General features: G+C 35.1%; 3 long non-coding RNA genes across 3 annotated transcripts; 2 read left to right on the top strand and 1 right to left on the bottom strand.

The window, feature by feature from the left end:
• Positions 1 to 8064: 8064 nt before the first annotated feature.
• On the top strand, positions 8065 to 21934 carry LOC134663421 (uncharacterized). The gene is made up of 2 exons (XR_010098138.1): positions 8065 to 8145; positions 21469 to 21934. It is a non-coding gene; the product is annotated as an uncharacterized LOC134663421 (long non-coding RNA).
• Positions 21935 to 22380: 446 nt separating this feature from the next.
• LOC134664080 (uncharacterized) lies at positions 22381 to 24549 on the top strand. The gene is made up of 3 exons (XR_010098202.1): positions 22381 to 22842; positions 23340 to 23468; positions 24351 to 24549. It is a non-coding gene; the product is annotated as an uncharacterized LOC134664080 (long non-coding RNA).
• LOC134664079 (uncharacterized) lies at positions 24278 to 26106 on the bottom strand. The gene is made up of 3 exons (XR_010098201.1): positions 25755 to 26106; positions 25425 to 25657; positions 24278 to 24502 (listed from the first exon to the last, which is right to left on the bottom strand). It is a non-coding gene; the product is annotated as an uncharacterized LOC134664079 (long non-coding RNA).
• Positions 26107 to 26608: the final 502 nt, after the last annotated feature.

Here is a 26608-nt window from a genome sequence, read left to right as displayed (position 1 = left end):
TATGTCGGAAGCCACTTTGCTTTTACAGGGAAACAAAGAATTTCATCTCGAATATTCTTTTTACCGAATGCTGTTTAAAAAAAGAAATACCTAAATTTCTACCTAAGCAAATACCTAGGATGACACAAATTATTATTATTAGGTTTAGTATGTGGTCTGAAAACTATATGTAAAAAATAGGCAACATTAATAATCTTATAACTTCAAAAGTTATTGCTATCGGACTACACGGAGGGAATGAACCGGCGAGTAGCGTGGCTGTCGCGCGGTTGGCGCAAGCACGGCGATTTCCCGCGCTATTTGAATTACGTAGCCGATAGACATGTTTTTAACCGACTTCCAAATCTCAAAGAAGGAGGTTATCAATTCGGTTGTATGTTTTTTTTTATTTTTTTATTTTTTTTATTTTTTTTTATGTTTGTTACTCCATAACTCCGCCATTACTGGACCGATTTTGAAAATTCTTTTTTTGATTGAATGTATATGCATACAGATTGGTCCCGTTTTTGTCAAAACCCAGTTTTGATGATGGGATCCATGAGGAATCGAGGGAACTCCTCAAATCTTAAAGGCATATACATAGTGATTTTTGGTTTTTTATCAACGAATCAAGCATATACATCCAAAAAAGTGACATTTGATGAAGTGGAACTGCTGATGATGATCAGAACGGAACTCTTCAACGACGCATAGTTCATGGTTGGCGATTTGTCCTCTTCGTTATGTTTGTTAAGCAAGTTAAGTTTTTAAGCCACATTTTTGTCAAGCTCGAGTTCTGATGATGGGATCCATGAGGAATCAAGGGAACTCCTCAAATCTTAAAGGCATGCGTATAGAGATTTTTGTATTTACATCAGAAAATCAAGCATTTTCATTAAAAACTGTCGCATTTGATGAAGTGGAACTGCTGATGATGATCAGAACAGAACTCTTCAACGACGCATAGTTCACGTTTGGCGATTTTTCCTCTTCGTTATGTTCGTTAAGCAAGTTAAGTTTTTAAGCCACTCTTTTGTCAAGCTCGAGTTCTGATGATGGGATCCATAAGGAATCGAAGGAACTCCTCAAATCTTAAAGGCATACGTATAGAATTTTCTATATTTTCATCATAAAATCAAGCATTTACATTAAAAACTGTCGCATTTGATGAAGTGGAACTGCTGATGATGACCAGAACAGAACTCTTCAACGACGCATGGTACACGTCTGGTGATTACGAATTTCGATTTTGACTTGGACTGGGACCCGGACTCGGACTCATACCCGGACCCGGACCTGGACTCGGATCCAGATTCGGACCCGGACTCAGACCCGGACTCGGACCCGGACCTTGGCCCGGAAAACCACTATGATACCTTAACTAAATAAACCACTATGATTACCTACCATAAAATGTAGGTATAAAGTATGATGATGCCAATCTTACTAACCCCTCCCGCTTAAACCCCCGTACACCGCACCGCATGCGCCATTAAGTGGGTTAGGTTAGGTTTGAACTGCGATCCTCACAGAACCGAACAAGGGTTAGGTTAGGTTGAAACTGCGAGCCTTACAAAAACGGAATGCTACTTGAAAAGTGGGTTTGATTAGGTTCGAACTGCGATCCTCACAGAACCGAACTGCTATCTGAGAAGTGGGTTAGGTTAGGCTAGAACTACGACCCTTATGCCTCCTCTACACGATGGGCCAACGCCGGCCACTCCAAGGGACGCATTTATGCGTTAGAGGGAGCAAGTAATATTGCTATCTCTTTCTACCGCATGGCTGCGTCCCTTGGAGTGGCCGGCGTTGGCCCATCCTGTAGAGGAGCTATTACAGAAGCGAAATGCTAGTAGAAAAATGGGTGGTTTTACCTCCTTTTCTACATAGTGTACTATCTACTATAATCTTTCACCGGCCCCCAAAGAAGTCGGTTTTGTTTTCTTAAAAATTATTATTATGCCTGAACAAAATTATACCGGTCTTTTTTTTCATTAAGTAATCAATATTATCAATAAAATAGAAAAAAAAATTAAAACATGGATTCAAACCCTCAATATTTTATTTTTGTAGGAAATTCTAAATATATTCTCATTATGTTTATATTTTTTTCTCACAGATCATCAAACTTAATTTAAATTAATGAAATTAAATAGCATAGTTACTTGTTAATGAAAAAACAAGTAGCAATGCCATTTAATTTCATTAAATGTACTTACTTAACTATACTTTCAAGTTAACAATGGATTAAAAAACTTATTTGTGACAAAATCTAACTTAATAGGTAAATATTAAAATACCCCGCAGCAAACATAGGGGAATGTGGTTTCAGTCAAATCTCACGTTTGAGTATGATGTACATATTAAAGTCATAATCATAATCATTTATTCGAGGCAATCCATGGTGTTGATACAGGTGTTTAAGTTTCATTAAGTACAGCATGGACCCTACAAAGGCGTGGCATCATCATATTAAGTATACGTAAATAAGTTTATGGCAAAAATTTCATTTTTGGTACAAGCTTTTATCGCTGACTGTATTTTTCTTACGATATACCTACAACTAATACTCATCGAGACAATTCTAAAAACCCCTAACACAATTAGGTTGCGTTGTTTTATTACAGAGTTCCTATGGCCATCTCCGGTCTCCATTGTATATCAGATCAGTTCGACAGTACCATATTATTGTATTGTCATCAGAACTACATACAGCTGCCAATTTTCATGACGCTACGATCCTTGGAAGATGGTTAAATTAGTTACCTTAGATTCCATTACATAGTTAGTTACATACAGGTTGAGAGTTCCTATGGCCACCTCCTGTCTTCATCATCAGATCAGTTCGACAGTACCATATTATTGTATTATCATCAGAACTACACACAGCTGCCAATTTTCATGACGCTACGATCCTTGGAAGATGGTTAAATTAGTTACCTTAGATTCCATTACATAGTTAGTTACATACAGGTCGACCTAATAAAAGCTTGTTAAAAAAGTAAGATATTTAAACATTCATACATTAAATAACTATTTATAATTTGTCAAGCTATTTCCGTCAGTAGAAAAGAGCGGTAAATTTAGAAAAATGTAGGCGCGAGGAGTTCGCATCCCAAAAAAGGTTTAAATTTCTTGCTTTTTTCTACTGACAAACTTGTTTGACTGTCTATATTTATTATTTTGGGTAATTAAACTAATTAAACTAGGTCACAATATGCTATAGTCCATATATTTATTTTCATTTTTTATATACTGAGGGATGTGGTTATATATTCGAATGGACATTGAGTAAGGGCCTTTGTTAAAGAAATGTAAGTTAGCGGGAACTGCTTGTACAAGTTTATTGCGGATACGTAAGTTATGTAGTTGTGGTATGGGATTTTGGGGTTTATTAGGGATCCGTACCCAAAGGGTAAAACGGGACCCTATTAATAAGACTCCGCTGTCCGTCCGTCAGTCCGTCCGTCTGTCACCAGGCTCTATCTCACGAACCGTAATAGCTAGACAGTTGAAATTTTCACAGATGATGTATTTCTGTTGCCGCTATAACAACGAATACTAAAAAGTACGGAACCCTCGGTGGACGAGTCCGACTCGCACTTGTCCGGTTTTTATAGGGTTCCGTACCCAAAGGGTAAAACGGGACACTCTTACTATTTTATAAGGGCGCATAGTCGAATGTGGTCAGGCCATAAAGGGGTCAACGTTCAGCGTTCACTGGCGGTTGATCTGTGTAAAATGTCCCCAATATATTTATTTATTTTATTTAATATATTATCATAATAAATCACCGTTACTGGGCTTGTGAAGTCCACAACAGTGCACAATATCTATACGGCTAGTTACTTGGACTTAGGTAAAGACGTATTCAGTAAGTATATTATCTAACCTCAATATGTAAGTTGTTATATGAACGACGAACGAAACATTCATAGCATAGGAGAATTTGTTAGATATTATATTGTAACTAGGGACAATGGGCAAGGCAAAATTTATGATAATATTTAAGCTTAATACCTGACTACTACGTTTAGTTACTGCTACGTTTTATAATAGGAAAGTTGTATGGGAGGTACAGTGACCTGCAATAATAGGTTATACAACGAAGGCCGCAAAAATATCTGACACGATCTTATTTGTAGAGCCATAAGAGCGTGTCACATATTTTTGCGGCCTTCGAAAAGTAACATATTATTGCATGTACCTCCCATACAACTTATTAAATATTAAGTAAGGAATAAGCACTCTAAGCTTACTTGTTTCTCTATAATACCGCGGAGAGCAGTAGGTTGTTTTCACTAATCTACTCAAAGAAGGCTTAACAAACAATCCCTTAGCATACGTATCAGGTAGCTAACTGCAAAACGCTACATATGGCAGAATATATAAAAAGTCATTATATGCAACCAACTACATACGGCGCGATTCGGGAAATGAATTAGAGATGCACTAGATATGAAATAGTAAAGATATGTGACGTTCCACGGCAAAAGGTATCTTATGGCGGTTTGGCGCTTACGCTATTATTAACGCCGCTCCAATATTATTGTAGCCATAAGGTACCTTTTGCCGTGGAACGCCACATATCTTTACAATTTCATATCTAATGAATCTCTAATTAATTTCTCGAATCGCTCCGATAGAAGGTTAGTCAGATTGTAGACTCTATCTCTTAGAACATACCAGTCATTACTTAAACGTAATCCTTTATTTTATGGGTTAACAAAACATTGGCGTTGTTTTCTTTAAGTGTTCTTAATTCGATTAACCAAAACGAAACACTGACTAATTATAACCGATCATTTAACAGTAATGCTCTCATTTAAACCATTTACCGTATAATACGTGTGTAGTTTTCATTCGTGTTTTTATTTCCGTAACAAATGCAAATATTTAATCCATAAATAATGGTATACATATGGCCTTCAATTGGTCTTTATCAAGTATTGTCGTCAGGTGACTTACTTAATTATCCTTATCTATTTTCTAATGCACGTTAATTCATGGACGTATCTTATTGTATTATTTGATAAAGTACTGTTTAATTACTATAACCGAGAAATCTCTATGTATTCAGGATTGGCTACGGTTAGTGGTAAAAGCGTATCGCGTGGTATAAAAGGAGGAGAGTGGCAACATAGAAGCATCCATTAGCGAGGCTTCGGTCTGCTTGTGGTGTTGACAGTCGAGTCTCTCCAGCGCGCCCTCCCCGCCGCCGCCGCCGCCGCCATGTCGCCGCTCGTCCGCTCGCTGCTCGCGCTCGCCGCGCTGCTCGCCGCTGCCAATGCCCATGGACAATGCACGGAAAAAGACGTTGGTAAGCACGATGATGATGATGATGATGATGATGAAGCACGTGTACCTGTATATACTGTACTAAAAATTAAATAATAGGGTATTTTCCTACTAGTCAAATCAGTATTTTTTTTAGAACTGTCAAAACTATTTGCTAATATGGAATTAATATGAAACATTAACATCGTCAACTCACCTACTTTTTTGGGTTCCGTAGCCAAATGGCAAAAAACGGAACCCTTATGGATTCGTCATGTCTGTCTGTCTGTCCATCCGTATGTCACAGCCACTCTTTCCGAAACTATAAGAACTATACTGTTGAAACTTGGTAAGTAGATGTATTATGTGAACCGCATTAAGATTTTTATACAAAAATAGAAAATAAACAATAAGTTTTGGAGGTTCCCCATACTTAGAACAGAAACTCAAAAATTGTTTTTTCATCTAACCCATACGTGTGGGGTATCTATGGATAGGTCATCAAAAATGATATTGAGATTTCTAATGTAATTTTTTTCTAAACTGAATAGTTTTCGCGAGAGACACTTCCAAAGTGGTAAAATGTGTGTCCCCCCCCCCCCCCCCTATAACTTCTAAAATAAGAGAATGATAAAACTAAACAAATATATGATGTACATTACCATGCAAACTTCCACAGAAAATTGGTTTGAACGAGATCTAGTAAGTAGTGTTTTTTTATTACGTCATTTACGTCATAAATCGTAAACCGCAATTTTATTATGTTACTTGCTGCTAACGGAACACTTCATGGGCGAGTCCGACTCGCACTTGGCCGCTTTTTATATTTCTATCCGATTTATTCAATAGAACTTGTGTTTAAATAGTAGATTCTTAACCAAGGGTGGAAAGTGAACCATTTCACCCGAGATATTTTGGCGCTCGAACGAAGAGAGAGCGCCAATAGTTCGAGGGTGAGATGGTTACTTTTACCCGAGTTAAACACTCTACTTTTCATTTCGACTATGAGGAAAGTTAAATACGAGAAATGTAGGTTTATTATTGGTAAGTATAATTCTTTAGAACAAATTATTAACAGATATATAGGTTAACCACATAACTATAAGTCACTCGAATCACTTGAAAATGTAAACGGCGCCAATTTCAGTCATGCGGAAGCTGATATGGCATATATTGCTGTTAGCCGTTGCTCGAGAAAATAGTACATTTCGATGCTAGTGCGGAAGGTATGTCATTACTTCACGAGTACCGAGATACTCGGGACGAGTGAAGAATGACATTTCCGCACGTGTATCGAACGACGTTTTTTAATACAGTTGCGAAAAAATAAGAAAAACATTGTTAATCGTACACTAAACAAAAGTGGTAACAGTGACAGCTCGGTTAGACGTCGTCTTTAAGTATATTATATCTATGGGCGTTTGGCAGCTATTCCGTTCCATTCAGTCAACTTATTAAGAACGGAATTTTCAATATTGAATATTAAAAAATAAACGTGTTATAATGATGAAGAGGTAAGTAATTAAATATGAAATATGTAATATTTTTCGTATTTTTACATTAACGGTAGGTTTTTATGCTGATTACGACGTTTAAAGGAAACTAATATTAACACTCATCAATAAGTAGTCGTGAATTGGAACAAGTATAAATTTAAAAAAATTGGAAAAGTAAAAAGCACTAGTTCGAGATAACCAACTTTCCGCACGCTAAACAGCTACGTAAAGAGGCACTTTTTGAGCAACTGTATTAAAAAAATACTTTCCACCCTAGGGTGGGAAATGCAATTTTCCTCCCGGTTATCAGCTTATGAAAGGTAAACTTTCCGAACAGGAGAGATGAAAAATAACTTGTATCTGTGTTTTTCTAGTAATTATCTGGTGCATTATTTCATGCATGCATTTATTTTAAATATAGTACCTACCTATAATACCCTATTTAATACCCTAACTATTTTAAACATTAATAGTTATCAAGGAACGGAATGTTTAAGTTACTTTTGGTATTAAGTATTATAGTTTAGATGCTATCCAGTAAATAAACCATTTTTTTGAGTTCCTCTAAATTCGTCCATGAATATAACAAAAATTCAAAATGTCAAAAGAGAGAGATCAGATGTTTTTGTCGGCAATCGATAACTGACACAGTAATACAATAAGATTTGTTTGATGCAAATAAAAAATAAAAATCGTTTTATTAATTATGCCTTAAATATTTTAGCACCAATTATTATAAAATAAACATATAACATTTAAATAAATATCGTGCTTCAGATAAAGTGCATACAATTGAATTGTTTCCGTTTATTATGAAATAAAACATTGTAATTATCATACAAATTATATATATATTAAACCATTACGTATTTATAGATATTTTAATCTCGTAAACTTTACGACATAAGCGGATAATCGAAACCGTACCGGAAACTCGATGATAAATATCTGTACATAAATAAACAGTATATCTTTAAATCTTTATATATGCGTATATAGCTTACAAGATAGAAATCATACAATTGACCTTTAGGTATGTTTGAGCTATGGGTATATCCATAACTCAGGAACAAATAACTATGAATATGTGATACACAGCAATGAATCTCCTTGCAGCATAAGGCTGGGTTCGAATCCCCTGCCTATGAAGTTGGATGTAGCTTCGTAATGCTCTTTTATGAATTTTGTTTTGCGCTTCAATATCTTTGAATATTTTTTTATAATAGGGTTTGATTTTCTTTTCAAGGTGTCAACATTGCATCGCAACTGCATGCCGGATTACCATATTTATTATTTCTAAAACTGTTTGTTTTCAGGTCAACAAACTAATCATCCTGTACCTCTAACGCCTGTACATGTGCCTTACCCGGGAGGAACAGTGACCATTCCTGATGTAAGAACTCTTTATTTTAATTAGGGTAAGACCACCAGTGAATGAACACTTAAGCAAATATCCAAGTTTGAAAAATCATTGCTCAGTATTAATTAATAATTGGAATAATTATTTGCAATTTAATCAATCCTCATATAATAAATAAGAAAGTAATTTCTGCGATTTTTAATTACTTTCATAGTTTTTGAGTTATACCAGAATTTACCAAAAACTACCCAAAAACCTAATGAATGAACATAAAAACTAGTGAATGAACACCGAAAAACCCAGTGAATGAACATTATTTAACTCTTTTTAATTAGCATAATAAAATCATTTTTATCACAAACACCGTTTCCGGCTCTATTTTAATAGGTATAGCGATAGCGTTTATATCTTTTTATCCCTCCATATTGACTTCGAATCGATTAGAATGTAATAAAATGATGGTTATTCACCAATAACATAGAAACCCGTTACATATTAAGAGGAAAAAATTAAATCAACCATTAAAACAAGAACCAACGTGCATATTTTGATGAAAAGGGGTCATGCTCACCAAATAATGCTTAAAATAATAAACTTGTCACGGCATTGTTCGTGGTTACACTGTTCATACATAGAATTAGTAGAAATCCAATAAATGAACAAGCCAAATTTTGTATTGTTCATACATAGGCATGACAAATCTAGTAAATGGACTATAGAAATTTGGTTTGTTCCAATACTGGCTAAATGAATCAAAATGGTTTTCTATGCAGAATCACAAAAAACAAGCTCAATACGATTGCGTTTACATATACATTTGGGAAAAAAATGAAATCTACGCGACACCAGTAAATGAACACACTGTTCATTTACTGGTTTCAGAACATTTGATGAGCCAGTAATGGAACTATAAAAAATAAAGACTTAATCGCATAATACGCCGACAAAGTGTACATAAATAGAAGGTTCAACTCTTAATCTAACCAAATAACTAAACTTTGTACTGGTAAAGATTAAATAAGCACTTCATATGTTGCTCCAAACGTACACTGTTCTTAACTGGGATATAATATTTCCATACAAAACTTCAAATCCAGAAATACGTAAACTTCAAACGCCAGTCACATCCTAACTGGTTTGAAATAAATTTATTACGGGTTGTCATTGCATAGGAAATAGAGTTGTTAATAGGAAAAAAAATAAGACAAGTGGAAGAAATTGCTATATTTCTTATTTTAGAGAAAAAACGTGATTTTGTTCATTCACTGAGGGGTGTTCATTCACTGGAGGGTTTACCCTAATTTACTGTCACTTATATTTAAGTAGTGAAAGGAATAAAGTAAAGCTGTTCATTCAGATTGTTAAACCGTAGCGATTTTGTCAAGTATTTATATAGAATTTGATGCAATCGAGCTTTTCAGTAGAGCACTATGTTTTCAGCAAGTCGAGTACCTATATCACTACAATATATATATATATATATATATATATATATATATATATATATATATATATATATATATATATAATATTACTTTTTCAATTAATCAACTATAACATTACTTTTTCTACTATAGTAGGTGACTAAAAAGTAAAAACTTAAAAAAAATTATCTACTTAAAGGGTCAAGTTCATGTCTTTTGTTCTATTGTTTGTATTTGTCCTCTTGATTTGAAAAGTGATTGGTCATATTCATGACAGTACACTTAAATGTTTCGTAATGAAGTCATAATAGTTGAGTCGGGAGCACATAGCGAAACGTGTGCGATTATAGTTTTGTATGCGAAGTTTTAATTGAACCATTAAAGACGAGGAGTAGAAACATTCAATATTTCCCCATCCTCATAAAGCGTGGTAACATATCGCGCAGGTCTAGCGAACTTATAGCCCATTCGTATTTGTCCCCGGTGTTTTTATTCATATTTTTTAGTCATATGAACTAAGAAGATTGGAAAAAAATTACTATTTTAGGAAAATTTATACAGATCGACTTATACTTTTATATAAATAAATAAATAAAATTTTTATTCAGAAAAACATAGTTATACATTTAACATTAGGTTAATAATATCTTATCAAGTAAGGCTTTTTAATGACTTCTACCTGAACTAGGAAAATCCTGTATCTCAGGTTGAAAAAATAAAACTACTTAAATAAATAATAACTAACATAACGGCAAACTTATGAGTTAAATTTGTGTTCATTTAGGTAGGTATCAGTTTGATATGTTTACATTCTAGAAATATGGCTAAATAATGATTATGTGCTTACTATAAAAACAAATCATACCTATAATTCTAAAATTAATTACATGGCAATAATGAGTAATGACTAATCTAGGTTTGTGGCGTATGTTACATATATTACAGTTTAAGACTTAAATACGTGATTTATGCTAATAACAAAATAAAGCAACTTAGCAAAAACATGATTTCCGCTTAGTGCATCAGTAAACGAGAAGGAACTTAATAATTATTTACTTATTTAGGGATCGTTAGTAATTTTTCTGTGTCGTCATACGACACAGAAAAATTAACTAACACGGGACTTAATCGCGTAAAACTTCTGTTTATTTATGGCCTGACGTTTCGAACGTGACGTTACGTTCGTGGTCACAGGCAGACTGGTGAGGAATTGCATCAACATCATAGTCTAATAAAACATGGTCTTCTCTTCCCAGAGTGACACTAGCCTACGTCCCAATAACATGGCCGCTACATATAGCGCTATCGCATATTATCATATAGCGCTGTCGCATGATGACGTAGGCTTGTGTCAGTCAGGTGACCAAGAAAAGACGGGAAGAGAATACCAGACGGAGTATATTATTATACCATGATCAACATCTTCTTGCTGCGCGGGTTTTGCGAACTACCCGCACTTGATCTTGATTATTCACTTGTACGCTAGGGTTGTCACTTTGTCTACACACAACACTGACTACATCCGACGGTATGTGATGGGATATTTCTTCACATTCACATTTACTAATCACTGGATTCCACGAAGATGAAATCCCGCGCAACAAGAAGATGTTGATACTTATAATTCGACGCGCCCGACGTTGCTTAACTTTGGTCAAAAATCACGTTTGCTGTATGGGAGCCCCAGTTAAATCTTTATTTTATTCTGTTTTTAGTATTTGTTGTTAAAGCCGCAACAGAAATACATCATCTGTGAAAATTTCAACTGTCTAGCTATCACGGTTCGTGAGATACAGCCTGGTGACAGACGGACGGACAGCGAAGTCTTAGTAATAGGGTCCCGTTTTACCCTTTGGGTACGGAACCCAAAAATTACCTTATAATATAACCTTTGGCCGCGATTCGGATTTTGAAATAGACATCTATTAGATATCTTTTAGACATCACCAAGATACGATAACGATATGTTTAAGATCTAACCTGTCAAATTTGACATTTGCGCGATTCTGGAGATACTCTTGAACGATTTCCACAGGATATGACTTAGAGATCCAATTCACATCTAATAGATATCTTACTCTATCTAACGTAAAAGTGACATTGGTTGCCCGAATTGCGCTGCAAAAGAGAACTAGTTGATATCTAAACTATAAACGTATCTAGAATGGATCTAGTACGTGTCGTCTCTTGTGAATATCTTGAAGTTCGAATACGGCAGTTTTTTGTTAAGAATTTAATAGGGAGTATTTCTTTCATTGACACTTTTTTCCTATACGTATATTGTATACTTTCCCCAGAAAAATAAAAAAAACCGGTTAAGTGCGAGTCGGAGTCGCGCACGAAGGGTTCCGTACCATAAAGCAAAAAAAAAATGCAAAAAGAAAACGGTCACCCATCCAAGTACTGACCACGCCCGACGTTGCTTAACTTTGGTCAAAAATCACGTTTGCTGTATGGGAGCCCCAGTTAAATCTTTATTTTATTCTGTTTTTAGTATTTGTTGTTATAGCCGCAACAGAAATACATCATCTGTGAAAATTTCAACTGTCTAGCTATCACGGTTAGTGAGATACAGCCTGGTGACAGACAGACGGACGGACGGTCGGACGGACGGACAGACAGCGAAGTCTTAGTAATAGGGTCCCGTTTTACCCTTTGGATACGGAACCCTAAAAACTGTCAACTGGGACTTATTTCATGCTAAATGCTAGTGTACGTAAAGCACCATACCCAAAGGTATCATACTACATTCATTGAACGCTGGCTATAACTTGTTTTTCAAAACACACAATTTGACCGAATCTGACCGAAATATAAAGACAGTGTACAAGTTCGTCCTTGTACTACATTTATGTTCTATCTGATGTACCTTTCTTCCTCTATTTCGTACAATAAAGTGTTTACTTATAGGTCAGTAAATGAATGCTCAAAAAACGTTGTAGAGGGAAATGCTAGGAACACAATTTTTGACTCCGTAACTTTGTTTAGACTAGTTAGGAGGTGAACATATCAAAAGTCCCCGGCTGTAGCCCCGGTGCTGCGGGGAAGAGGGGGGTAAGAAGGTCGAATTTTTCGGTTTTTCATTGATATCTTGGAAACTTTGCATCTTAGCGACATGACTACTAAGACAAACCGAAAGCTCATAAAATTAGTTACAAGTTTTATCTAGTCAAGTTTTTCGATATCTTGAATAGTTTTTGAGATACCCGCTCTTGAAAGTTTATTTAGGGATTTTAATTTTATCTTGATATCTACATCAGTGATGCTGTTAGGCCATGTTTGGTATCATTTTCGTATAAATCGGGGGTGCTGAATTCATTTATGGTATCACATTGACACTATTCCGAAGTAAAACCAAAATTTAAAAAAAAAATATTTTTAAAAATCCCGCTTCACGCTTAAACCGCTGAACCAATTTCGTTGAAATTTTGTATAGAAATAGTTTCAGTCTCGACACAGGACATAGGATGGTTTTTATAACCAAAAGCATCTTTTGAGGATGTGAAAAGTGGGGTGGAAGTTTGTATGAGGAGTCAATAACCGCTGAACCGGTTTAGGTGAAATTTAGGATGGTATACATCTGTGATTTAGATGAAAATGATACCTAACATGACTTCAAACTTTACCTTAAGCAGTATTTACCTCACGAATTCAGTTTCGTTGACGAAGTTGAATTCCCCCCATACTCCATTTCACAACTTTAAAGGATGATTATTGAGATAAAAAGTATCTTATGTCCTGTCTTGGGACTCGAAATATCTGTATACCAAATTACAATTAAATCGGTTGAGCGGTTTAAGTGTGAAGAGGACTTTAAAAAAAAGGTATTTGTTTAAAGTTTATATGTTTTTCTAAGGAATGGTGTCAATGTGATACCAAAAATGAATTCAGCACCCCCGATATATACGAAAATGATATCAAACACGGCTTAGCAGCTTCACTAATGTAGATATCAAGATAAAATTGAAAGCCCTAAATAAACTTTCAAGAGCGGATATCTCAAAAACTATTCAAGATATCGAAAAACTTGACTGAATAAAACTTGTAAAAATTTTTATCAGCTTTTGGTTTGTCTCAGTAGTCATGTCGCTAAGACGCAAAGTTTCCAAGATATTAGTGAAAAACCGAAAAATTCGACCTTCTTACCCCCCTCTCCCCCCCAGCACCGGGGCTACGGCCGGGGACTTTTGATATGTTCACCTCCTAACTAGTCCAAACAAAGTTACGGAGTCAAAAATTGTGTTCCTAGCATTTCCCTCTATAACTTCTTATTTCTTGGCCTATTACTTACTTACAAGAGAAAGATTTTGAGAAATTCAACCTGTTAAAGGGTTAAAAAGTGATGAACATTTGTCTTGGGGTTCAAATTTTATTTTAATCCAGGAACTTGAAATTTCGTAAAAACTGTATTTTATTAAAAGAGAAGAAAACTACTTTCAGCGTACCTATTTGAAAATTCCTACCCAATTTGGTGAATATAGGGGTTGAAAGTTGTATGGACATAAATCAAAGTCAGGCATTTCAAAAAAAATTATCTGAATAGACCACTTATGCATATCTTATTTGCACCGATATTATGCATTACAAATTGCGTTTAAGAGTGACATTCCATTTCCAACTGCAGCTGCAATACTGTTCATTTTACTATGGAAACGCGTCGCTGTCATTGTCAATTGCCATAGAAAATGAACAGTATTGCAGCTGCAGTTGGAAATGGAATGTCACTTTAAGTATTTAAAATTAGAACGCATTCGTATAGCAATTTATTTAAAATTTGAAAATGGAATACTGAATAACTTAAAGGTTGCAATTTATACCTATGATTCGGTAAAGTTGTGTTCTAATGTATGGGGAAGACTAACAAATTATAGCCAGCATTCAATTAATGTAGTATGAGACCTTTGGGTATGGTGCTTTACGTACACTAGTGTCCCTTGCCCTCCCCCTGACGTAACCCCCCCCTTTTAGCATGAAATATGTCCCGGGTGACAGTTTTTATAATTTTTGAGAAACTCTAATAGTTAGGAATAATGTGTCAAGGTAAGAAATAATCCTTAATAAATTTTAAACAAAAAAGGTTTTAATATATTTAATATGTCAAAAAAGGTTACTGGCAACTTTTTGATAAGACCCACTATTTATGTATTAACTTGTTGAAGTTCAATATAACATAACTACTGAAAGAAATGTTATACGGAAAATAAGCTTGTAAGGTTATTCTCTATGCAAGATTTATTTCAATGCTATCACGTACTATGTTATATTGAACTGCATCAAGCCATAACATGAATGTTGTGCGTCATATCAAAAAAACCGGGCAAGTGCGAGTCGGACTCGCGCACGTAGGGTTCCGTACCATAAAGCAAAAAAAAAACGGAAAAAAAATCAAAAAGAAAACGGTCACCCATCCAAGTACTGACCACGCCCGACGTTGCTTAACTTTGGTCAAAAATCACGTTTGCTGTATGGGAGCCCCATTTAAATCTTTATTTTATTCTGTTTTTAGTATTTGTTGTTATAGCGGCAACAGAAATACATCATCTGTGAAAATTTCAACTGTCTAGCTATCACGGTTCGTGAGATACAGCCTGGTGACAGACGGACGGACAGACGGACGGACAGCGAAGTCTTAGTAATAGGGTCCCGTTTTACCCTTTGGGTACGGAACTCAAAAATTACCTTATAATATAACCTTTGGCCGCGATTCGGATTTTGAAATAGACATCTATTAGATATCTTTTAGACATCACCAAGATACGATAACGATATGTTTAAGATCTAACCTGTCAAATTTGACATTTGCGCGGTTCTGGAGATACTCTTGAACGATTTCCACAGGATATGACTTAGAGATCCAATTCACATCTAATAGATATCTTACTCTATCTAACGTAAAAGTGACATTGGTTGCCCGAATTGCGCTGCAAAAGAGAACTAGTTGATATCTAAACTATAAACGTATCTAGAATGGATCTAGTACGTGTCGTCTCTTGTGAATATCTTGAAGTTCGAATACGGCAGTTTTTTGTTAAGAATTTAATAGGGAGTATTTCTTTCATTGACACTTTTTTCCTATACGTATATTGTATACTTTCCCCAAAAAAATAAAAAAACCGGTTAAGTGCGAGTCGGACTCGCGCACGAAGGGTTCCGTACCATAAAGCAAAAAAAAAAAACGGAAAAAAATGCAAAAAGAAAACGGTCACCCATCCAAGTACTGACCACGCCCGACGTTGCTTAACTTTGGTCAAAAATCACGTTTGCTGTATGGGAGCCCCAGTTAAATCTTTATTTTATTCTGTTTTTAGTATTTGTTGTTATAGCCGCAACAGAAATACATCATCTGTGAAAATTTCAACTGTCTAGCTATCACGGTTAGTGAGATACAGCCTGGTGACAGACAGACGGACGGACGGACGGACGGACAGCGAAGTCTTAGTAATAGGGTCCCGTTTTACCCTTTGGATACGGAACCCTAAAAACTGTCAACAGGGACTTATTTCATGCTAAATGCTAGTGTACGTAAAGCACCATACCCAAAGGTATCATACTACATTCATTGAACGCTGGCTATAACTTGTTTTTCAAAACACACAATTTGACCGAATCATAGAACAAACTTTAACGTGTATTAAAAATCAAACCACAAGTTATTTTTAAAAGTCGCTGAACAAATGTTGGTGAGTATGAGGAGTACAGCCTACAGTTTAATTTTTTGCTCATATTACAGGCCACACCCGGCCGATATATATAAATATATATGCTCGTTTAGTACCCACTAAACAAGACTTTTTGAACTTACCTACTGTGGGATTGTCTTTTATATCTCACACGGGACTTAATCGTGTAAAACTTACATTTATTTATATCCTGACGTTTCGAACGTGACGTTACGTTCGTGGTCACAGGCAGACTGGCGAGGAATTATAAGTATCAACATCTTCTTGCTGCGCGGGATTTCATCTTCGTGGAATCCAGTGATTAGTAAATGTGAATGTAAAGAAATATCCCATCACATACCATCGGATGTAGTCAGTGTTGTGTGTAGACAAAGTGACAACCCTAGCGTACAAGTGAATAATCAAGATCAAGTGCGGGTAGTTCGCAAAACCCGCGCAGCAAGAAGATGTTGATCATGGTATAATAATATACTCCGTCTGGTATTCTCTTCCCGTCTTTTCTAGGTCACCTGACTGACACAAGCCTACGTCATCATGCGACAGCGCTATATGATAATATGCGATAGCGCTATATGTAGCGGCCATGTTATTGTGACGTAGGCTAGGCAATCCCACAGTAGGTAAGTTCAAAAAGTCTTGTTTACTTAGTGGGTACTAAACGAGCATATATATTTATACCGGGTGTGGCCTGTAATATGAGCAAAAAATTAAACTGTAGGCTGTACTCCTCATACTCACCAACATTTGTTCAGCGACTTTTAAAAATAACTTGTGGTTTGATTTTTAATACACGTTAAAGTTTGTTCTATGATTCGGTCAAATTGTGTGTTTTGAAAAACAAGTTATAGCCAGCGTTCAATGAATGTAGTATGATACCTTTGGGTATGGTGCTTTACGTACACTAGCATTTAGCATGAAATAAGTCCCTGTTGACAGTTTTTAGGGTTCCGTATCCAAAGGGTAAAACGGGACCCTATTACTAAGACTTCGCTGTCCGTCCGTCCGTCCGTCCGTCTGTCTGTCACCAGGCTGTATCTCACTAACCGTGATAGCTAGACAGTTGAAATTTTCACAGATGATGTATTTCTGTTGCGGCTATAACAACAAATACTAAAAACAGAATAAAATAAAGATTTAACTGGGGCTCCCATACAGCAAACGTGATTTTTGACCAAAGTTAAGCAACGTCGGGCGTGGTCAGTACTTGGATGGGTGACCGTTTTCTTTTTGCATTTTTTTCCGTTTTTTTTTTTTGCTTTATGGTACGGAACCCTTCGTGCGCGAGTCCGACTCGCACTTGCCCGGTTTTTTTGATATGACGCACAACATTCATGTTATGGCTTGATGCAGTTCAATATAACATAGTACGTGATAGCATTGAAATAAATCTTGCATAGAGAATAACCTTACAAGCTTATTTTCCGTATAACATTTCTTTCAGTAGTTATGTTATATTGAACTTCAACAAGTTAATACATAAATAGTGGGTCTATAAAAAAGTTGCCAGTAACCTTTTTTGACATATTAAATATATTAAAACCTTTTTTGTTTAAAATTTATTAAGGATTATTTCTTACCTTGACACATTATTCCTAACTATTAGAGTTTCTCAAAAATTATAAAAACTGTCACCCGGGACATATTTCATGCTAAAAGGGGGGGGTTACGTCAGGGGGAGGGCAAGGGACACTAGTGTACGTAAAGCACCATACCCAAAGGTCTCATACTACATTAATTGAATGCTGGCTATAATTTGTTAGTCTTCCCCATACATTAGAACACAACTTTACCGAATCATAGGTATAAATTGCAACCTTTAAGTTATTCAGTATTCCATTTTCAAATTTTAAATAAATTGCTATACGAATGCGTTCTAATTTTAAATACTTAAAGTGACATTCCATTTCCAACTGCAGCTGCAATACTGTTCATTTTCTATGGCAATTGACAATGACAGCGACGCGTTTCCATAGTAAAATGAACAGTATTGCAGCTGCAGTTGGAAATGGAATGTCACTCTTAAACGCAATTTGTAATGCATAATATCGGTGCAAATAAGATATGCATAAGTGGTCTATTCAGATAATTTTTTTTGAAATGCCTGACTTTGATTTATGTCCATACAACTTTCAACCCCTATATTCACCAAATTGGGTAGGAATTTTCAAATAGGTACGCTGAAAGTAGTTTTCTTCTCTTTTAATAAAATACAGTTTTTACGAAATTTCAAGTTCCTGGATTAAAATAAAATTTGAACCCCAAGACAAATGTTCATCACTTTTTAACCCTTTAACAGGTTGAATTTCTCAAAATCTTTCTCTTGTAAGTAAGTAATAGGCCAAGAAATAAGAAGTTATAGAGGGAAATGCTAGGAACACAATTTTTGACTCCGTAACTTTGTTTGGACTAGTTAGGAGGTGAACATATCAAAAGTCCCCGGCCGTAGCCCCGGTGCTGGGGGGGAGAGGGGGGTAAGAAGGTCGAATTTTTCGGTTTTTCACTAATATCTTGGAAACTTTGCGTCTTAGCGACATGACTACTGAGACAAACCAAAAGCTGATAAAAATTTTTACAAGTTTTATTCAGTCAAGTTTTTCGATATCTTGAATAGTTTTTGAGATATCCGCTCTTGAAAGTTTATTTAGGGCTTTCAATTTTATCTTGATATCTACATTAGTGAAGCTGCTAAGCCGTGTTTGATATCATTTTCGTATATATCGGGGGTGCTGAATTCATTTTTGGTATCACATTGACACCATTCCTTAGAAAAACATATAAACTTTAAACAAATACCTTTTTTTTAAAGTCCTCTTCACACTTAAACCGCTCAACCGATTTAATTGTAATTTGGTATACAGATATTTCGAGTCCCAAGACAGGACATAAGATACTTTTTATCTCAATAATCATCCTTTAAAGTTGTGAAATGGAGTATGGGGGGAATTCAACTTCGTCAACGAAACTGAATTCGTGAGGTAAATACTGCTTAAGGTAAAGTTTGAAGTCATGTTAGGTATCATTTTCATCTAAATCACAGATGTATACCATCCTAAATTTCACCTAAACCGGTTCAGCGGTTATTGACTCCTCATACAAACTTCCACCCCACTTTTCACATCCTCAAAAGATGCTTTTGGTTATAAAAACCATCCTATGTCCTGTGTCGAGACTGAAACTATTTCTATACAAAATTTCAACGAAATTGGTTCAGCGGTTTAAGCGTGAAGCGGGATTTTTAAAAATATTTTTTTTTTTAATTTTGGTTTTACTTCGGAATAGTGTCAATGTGATACCATAAATGAATTCAGCACCCCCGATTTATACGAAAATGATACCAAACATGGCCTAACAGCATCACTGATGTAGATATCAAGATAAAATTAAAATCCCTAAATAAACTTTCAAGAGCGGGTATCTCAAAAACTATTCAAGATATCGAAAAACTTGACTAGATAAAACTTGTAACTAATTTTATGAGCTTTCGGTTTGTCTTAGTAGTCATGTCGCTAAGATGCAAAGTTTCCAAGATATCAATGAAAAACCGAAAAATTCGACCTTCTTACCCCCCTCTTCCCCGCAGCACCGGGGCTACAGCCGGGGACTTTTGATATGTTCACCTCCTAACTAGTCTAAACAAAGTTACGGAGTCAAAAATTGTGTTCCTAGCATTTCCCTCTACAACGTTTTTTGAGCATTCATTTACTGACCTATAAGTAAACACTTTATTGTACGAAATAGAGGAAGAAAGGTACATCAGATAGAACATAAATGTAGTACAAGGACGAACTTGTACACTGTCTTTATAAAATGCAACCTGGTGTGCACATTCCATTTTCCTGTCTCTGTAGTTTCGGCTCTGCGTTGACGAATCAGTCAGTATTAAGGATACACGCATTTATATATATAGATCAAGCTATAAATGGGTAAATTTTTGAAGAGGGTGTTTTTTCGACATTTGTATGGCATTTTTTTTATTTTTAGAAAATCTGATTTATAATCATAGTTTTATGAAGGGTTCCTAACAACAAAAAATATACTGTACATCTACTGTCTCCTCCATATATTGATATATTGTTTACGTCGAAACAAATTATTTGAATTGTTATATTTGTATCACTCTACTTTTTATAGTTATGGACGATTTTGTAGTTATAGTTTTTATGGATACGAACGTTTAAATATCGACATTTTTAAGGCACTATTTAGACATTTGTAAGGCGCTTTTGACATGTATATGGCATTTCTTCAACATTGTATGGCAATACCAAATCATTACAGTATTATTTTTGTGGCATTTGTGGGACCCTGACGATACTTGTATGGCACCTTTTCGACATTTGTATGGTACTATGTGGCCATTTATATGCCACAATCGACATTTGTACGGTTAAAATAGCCGTATAAATGTCGCCAGTAATATTTTTTTGCGAAATTTCCTAAACAATACAACCGATTCACTTATTTATTTTACTATATATTTTAACACTATGTTTGCAACTATTATTATAAAATACACATTTTTATTTCGACTGTGTACCAACATATTAAGCGTCCATACAAATGTCATTGTAGTCGTAACAAAATATATCGAAAGAGATTCTTACCTGTTTTTATACGAATTAAACTGTTTCTGCGTCCACACTTGATGGTAATCGACGCCCAACTAACCGCAAATATTGCGTCGCGTCGTAAACCGTTATTCAATAGACAAAGAAGAATTTGGGGGTATCTTTAAGTCATAACAAAACAAGTGCCGCGTGGGACAACGATAAAAAGGCTTCCTTTGTTTTATTAAATACCTACCGTTAATTTATCGAAAGGATTAAATAAATTTTCTAGAAAATGCTCTTTATAAAAACATTAAGATATTAATAATACGTTGCCTACATCCAAAGTTATGATTTTTTTCTGGGGCACGTGACAAAGCGGCCAATTTCGCCGTTTTCGGATGTTCAAATGCTATTTTGTCAAAAACAAATAATATTTAAGATATAATTGTATATTATTTTTAAAGCTTATAATACATTGAATGAAAATATACACATATTACCCAGTCTTTTAGTCCTATGGCCGTGAGACAGCAAAAAATGCCTATTTGAAAATGACTTTTACTTTCAACATCGTGAATTGTAATGTTTATTATCTTTAATTTTATCTGTAATAAAAATAAGTGGAATTATAATGCGAGTGGATTAAAATTTCGGAATATAATACTGGTAATGTGTTTTCAAAATATTGATTTTATGTTCCAGGGTGCTTGCGGGCCATTTAGGAAGCCCGTCGGTGAAAAGATAGTGTGTTGCAACACCAGTAATTACCCCTATCCTCCACCCCAGATCGATGGACCAGATTACCCTCCCTTTTTGTCACCCTTCAACGTTCGCGTTACTGACCCTGCGGGATGTGACTGTCAAATCACCCAGTACTGTCCTGATTATGAAATATAAAACGTGCACGTTTTGAACACTCAACACACGTTTCGAATTATAATTTAATAATCTGGCTATTGACAAACGGATACTACTTATGTTCACTTATGAATTATTTTGTTTTATTATCTTTGTGTAACGCATGCACTAGATGCTTACTGCTGTCATTCTTCATCTAATTTTCACAAATTTTCATTTTGGAAAGTATATTTGATTTAAAGTTTGTTTTGTGTATAAAGCACAATAAATAATATTTAACCTTCATGTTTTAAATAAAGATTTTATTTCATTTAATTTGTTTAATTGAAGATCATACCTTGGTTCTTGTAATATAATAAGTAGATATGTATGTATGTTTAAATAATTAGGAACCCTGGCCAAAACCCACTGAAAATGATTAACCGCTCGTATTTAATCAACGATCCACACGGATTCAAGGCAATTATTTGAAAACTATAAAAGCGGCACACGAGAGGTTAACTAAGTATTACTATTTGGGAACTAATTATTTGGTCAGCTGTTTTTAAAATTGATCTGCAAAAAAAAATAGCAATTAAATCATTTGGAAAGCATACAAATATTTTATAGGCAATAAATAAAAATCGAGCTACAACTCATGTTCAGCAAATAATTCACAAACGGTCAACATTATAAACCAATATATCGGTCTGCTTTTATTATAATTTATCAGCTTACAGCCGTATTCATAAACAGTTAGAGCATTGATCATCAGTTGCTGATAACCGGATGTCACAAAACGTGATTCATAAACACTTTTTAGCGCTAAACAGTTGATCATCTCTTTATTAAATCCTCGGAAAGTTACGGAGCCGAGGACCCTTCTTTATCTGTTTATTATCTGCTATTTTACAAGATGGCGGTCACGAAACAGCTGATTTTGGCAAGAGTGACAAGAGCAAGAGCAAATAGTACGTTTTGGTTAAAATCCCAAATGTGAATGGAAAACAACTTTAATATGTGCAATTACGTATTACATACCTGGATATAGTGCGAAAATGGCGTGAAACCTAAATATCCCGCTCTTTATAAGTTGTTTATGTGATTTTGTGTATGGTGATTTTCGTTTAACCAAAATATCGAAGAAGGCAACAGAATTCTATGATCGCGTAGTCGGAAAAATGCATCATAAACGGAGCGAGTTCCTCCCTCACAGCTATTAGGCGTTTGGAGAAATAGGTAAACCGCCAGATTCACTTAAATCTATGCGGGCCAGCTTCATTGCTCGCCATACAATCGCATTTTCGAAAGCAAGTTTGGCTTGGCAAGTAATATTAGAGCGTTCCATGTTCCTAATTAAAAATATTTGGAGGAGTCGCCATCGTCGGACACGGCGAGGACTTACTTATATTTGTGCGTAAACCCTTTAGTTATTCATTATTACCACTTGCCAGAAACGTTGTTTTTAATTTAAGATCAGGGTGTTCGCATTTCGCAAACTTAAATTTAATTGCATTTCTTGCGCACATTATACCTACCTATATAATATTATAGACCCTGTAAGAGTACATCAATCTCGTTCATAGTTTGCAATTGAATAACTAACCATTATACCTAATGAGATTATAATATTTACCATAAGTTAACTTGTTTTATAGACATATTTAACCGACTGTGTTTAATAAAAAATATCACAGGTAAGTAGGCACTACTTAAAAGTATCAACTTATTTACAGGTAAAAGAAGTGTGCACTCTTGTCAGTCTGGTAAAGTGATGAAAAATCTGAAAAAGTCACGGGTATATGCAGTCATTGCATAGGCAGTTTGCTCAATATTGGCTTTGAGCATAACAATTTGGCCTCCAGGTAAAAATATTGCAAGCTGAACTTTATAGAATGAAAGTTTCATTTATGTCAACTAATTATTCAGTATAGTCATCCAGGTCGGATTCTATACCTACCTGTTCTTGACGCTAAGGTTTCCAGTGCTCCCAAAAATGCACTGTCGGCTATTTGTAACTCCGCTAGTTGCCTGTAGGCTGCAGTGCTTAATATCAGATGGGCAGCACTAAACTTGTCCTTGTCATTGTCTGGTATTCAAAAATACCTTTTAATTTTATTCTACATAAGAACCATTAATTACCAATATTATTTTTGAACTTCTTTGAACTAGGTACATAGCATGAACTTACCTATGAATATCTACTTTACTTTATATAAATTGTACACTTTCATCAGAACAATATTGCAAACACATGAATATCATAAATATGTGCAAAATAGGGTCCTACTTTCCTTTTTAGAACTCTCAAAATGATTTGCTATTATGGTATTTATATGAAAATTTATTTTCTAATAATAATCTGGTGCTTTATTTTATACATGGTATGGTGTGACATAATTTATTTTAAGTACAGGAAACATCCCTATTAGACTGCTAGATACATTTAAGATTTTATTGCATTGTAATTAGAAAAATGGAATTTTGAGTATTTCAATATGGGTACAGTCGCCTGCAATAATATGTTACTCTTCGAAGGCTGCAAAAATGTGCAATGCTCTTATGGGCCTTTGTTGTGTAACATATTATTGCAGGTGACTGTACATCATTAATAAAAATTGTACAAACCTTAACAAGTCAAAAAATATATTTAATTAGTAAAATAAAACACCAATTAAATTAGAACAATTTTATTACTTCAACCTAAATCAAGCTAGGTTTTCATTTTGATGTTTTTTTTCTTTTAGGTTTCTTGCTGATTTCCTGCTGGGACTTGCAGTGTACGGAGTCAGTTACACTTCTCTGACCAATATTCACAGCTGTTCACAGGCCACAGCTTTTCTTCCAAAGCCTGGAGTTATTCAACAATAACAGTGGCTAATGATGGTACTTTCAGGATCTGAAAAGATGCAATAATTTGAATAAAAGTATTTTTGTATTCAACAATTTTCTTTAATTTTTAGCTTATGATATAATGGATGTACTTAAGTTAGGGTCACATGATTCAATATAGTTATGGTAACTAAGTATCATTTTAAGCTATAGACAGAGATCAATATGACTTCATTTATTATTCATTACCTATTAGGTACTATAATATGATATCATTGTACATTGACCTTGCAAACTCTCTGGAATAGATGTCCAAACTGTCTGATGAGATATAGATTAGCCAACTTAATTATAACCAACTGTACGCAGAAAACATCTTATTTTTAATCAGCAGGTACACAGTATCTATACACACACCTGTACACTGGTATTTAAATACTGCCTAATTTGTGAACCATCCTTCCTCGTAGTAAGTAGGTTGGCTAGGTGATCGAGTATAATAACCATCGCATTGTTCCATGCATAAAATAAATACCATTACAAAATTATTACTAATGACACGATGACAAGAAGTAAACTCGCGACACAACGGCTTGTTACAATAAAACATCACTTGTACATATAATTATCATTTGGTTCCATTGTATGGTTAAGAAATATAATACCTATAATATAAATATAATACCTATGCATAATTTTAAACAAATACACCAAGCTCCACAAAGCACGGATAAATTTACCAAATTTATAAGTGTTATAACCTTTAAATAATGTCAAAGCCGTCAATGCAAGTGTCAATCTTAACATGTTCAGATACTACATTTTATGTTACATACCTATGTCTATAATATATTATAAATAGATGGTCATGCCCAAAATTTGAACTGTACCTAGAGTTATCATCAAAATCGCTGCAGACTTTTCTTTGTCTAACTCTAAACACTGCAGGTATGTAAGGTAAACAAGAAAGTATAGGACATTGTTCATACCTGATTAAGTGAGTCTGAATGGACTTCGTTTTGTTGACCCGTTGTGAATTTCTGCCGCAACCAGAATAAATTAGTGTGAACTCATGAACCATTATTCAATGGTTCTTCTTGCGGAGGCGAGTGGGGTCTGGTACGGTATCTGGCTTCGACTTCTTCTCTTCGCTAATTATGCACTTCTCGGTTAGTTTGAAAGAACCCCACTTCTTTCGACTCCATTCCACATAATATTGAAACTAAAAGCAATAAGATATAGGTATATCAACATTGCAGTGAACTCATATTATTACTTGTTGCTGTATAAGATACTTGTCTGTAAACGTAGTTACTCACCAAGTTTTATAAAATTTCCGGCCATGCAGCAATCTTTAATTATTTTTGTGGCACAGAAGCTATTTTAATAAGAGATAATTCCGAAAATTAGTCAAAATAGTAAATCAACTTCTTCATGATATTACGATTGGCCGCTAGTGCTGCTGTCAAACTTTTTTTTTAATTTAATGTTCAGCCATATTTTAGTCTATGATGCGCCAAGATGCCAACATAACGCGTCTAATCTGCTTATTAGTTAAGAAGCCCCTAATAAACGTTTATAAATCATGGTTCTTATCAACGGCTTATTAAGCCTAAACAGCGGATTAGCTAATAAGCTGATCATTCCTCATTTAAGGATTTTTTATGAATACGGCTGTTAATAAATACTTGGTCCGCAAAATTATTATTTGATCAGCAAGGTTTAAAAATTGGTCGGCAGAAAAATAATGTCTGTAAGTAGTTTAATTGAAACGTATGCATATTAAAGGAATGGTAAGCTGATATAATAAAGTGAATTACATTTGATTTGAAAAATCAGCAGAATTGCGGGCGGAGCGTAATCAGACCACGTGACACGCGCGGCGCAAACCAGGCTACTAGAAAAGTGGGTTAGGTTAGGTTAGGACTGCGACCTTCACAGAAGTCAACTGCTACTGGAAAAGTGGGTTGGGTTAGGTTAGAACTGCGACCTTCACGCGTAATCTACTGCTACTAGAAAAAGTGGGTTAGGTTAGCACTGCGACCTTCACGGAAGCCAACTGCTATTAGAAAAGTGGGTTGGGTTAGGTTAGAACTGCGACCTTCACAGAAGCCAATTGCTACTAGAAAAGTGGGTTAGGTTAGGTTAGAACTGCGACCTTCACAGAAGCCAA

The sequence above is a fragment of the Cydia fagiglandana genome, chromosome 4 (assembly GCF_963556715.1).
Source record: "Cydia fagiglandana chromosome 4, ilCydFagi1.1, whole genome shotgun sequence".
Taxonomy (NCBI): Eukaryota; Metazoa; Arthropoda; class Insecta; order Lepidoptera; family Tortricidae; genus Cydia; species Cydia fagiglandana.
The sequence above is the reverse complement of the archived record's forward strand: the minus strand, read 5'-3'. Positions and strand labels throughout refer to the sequence as shown.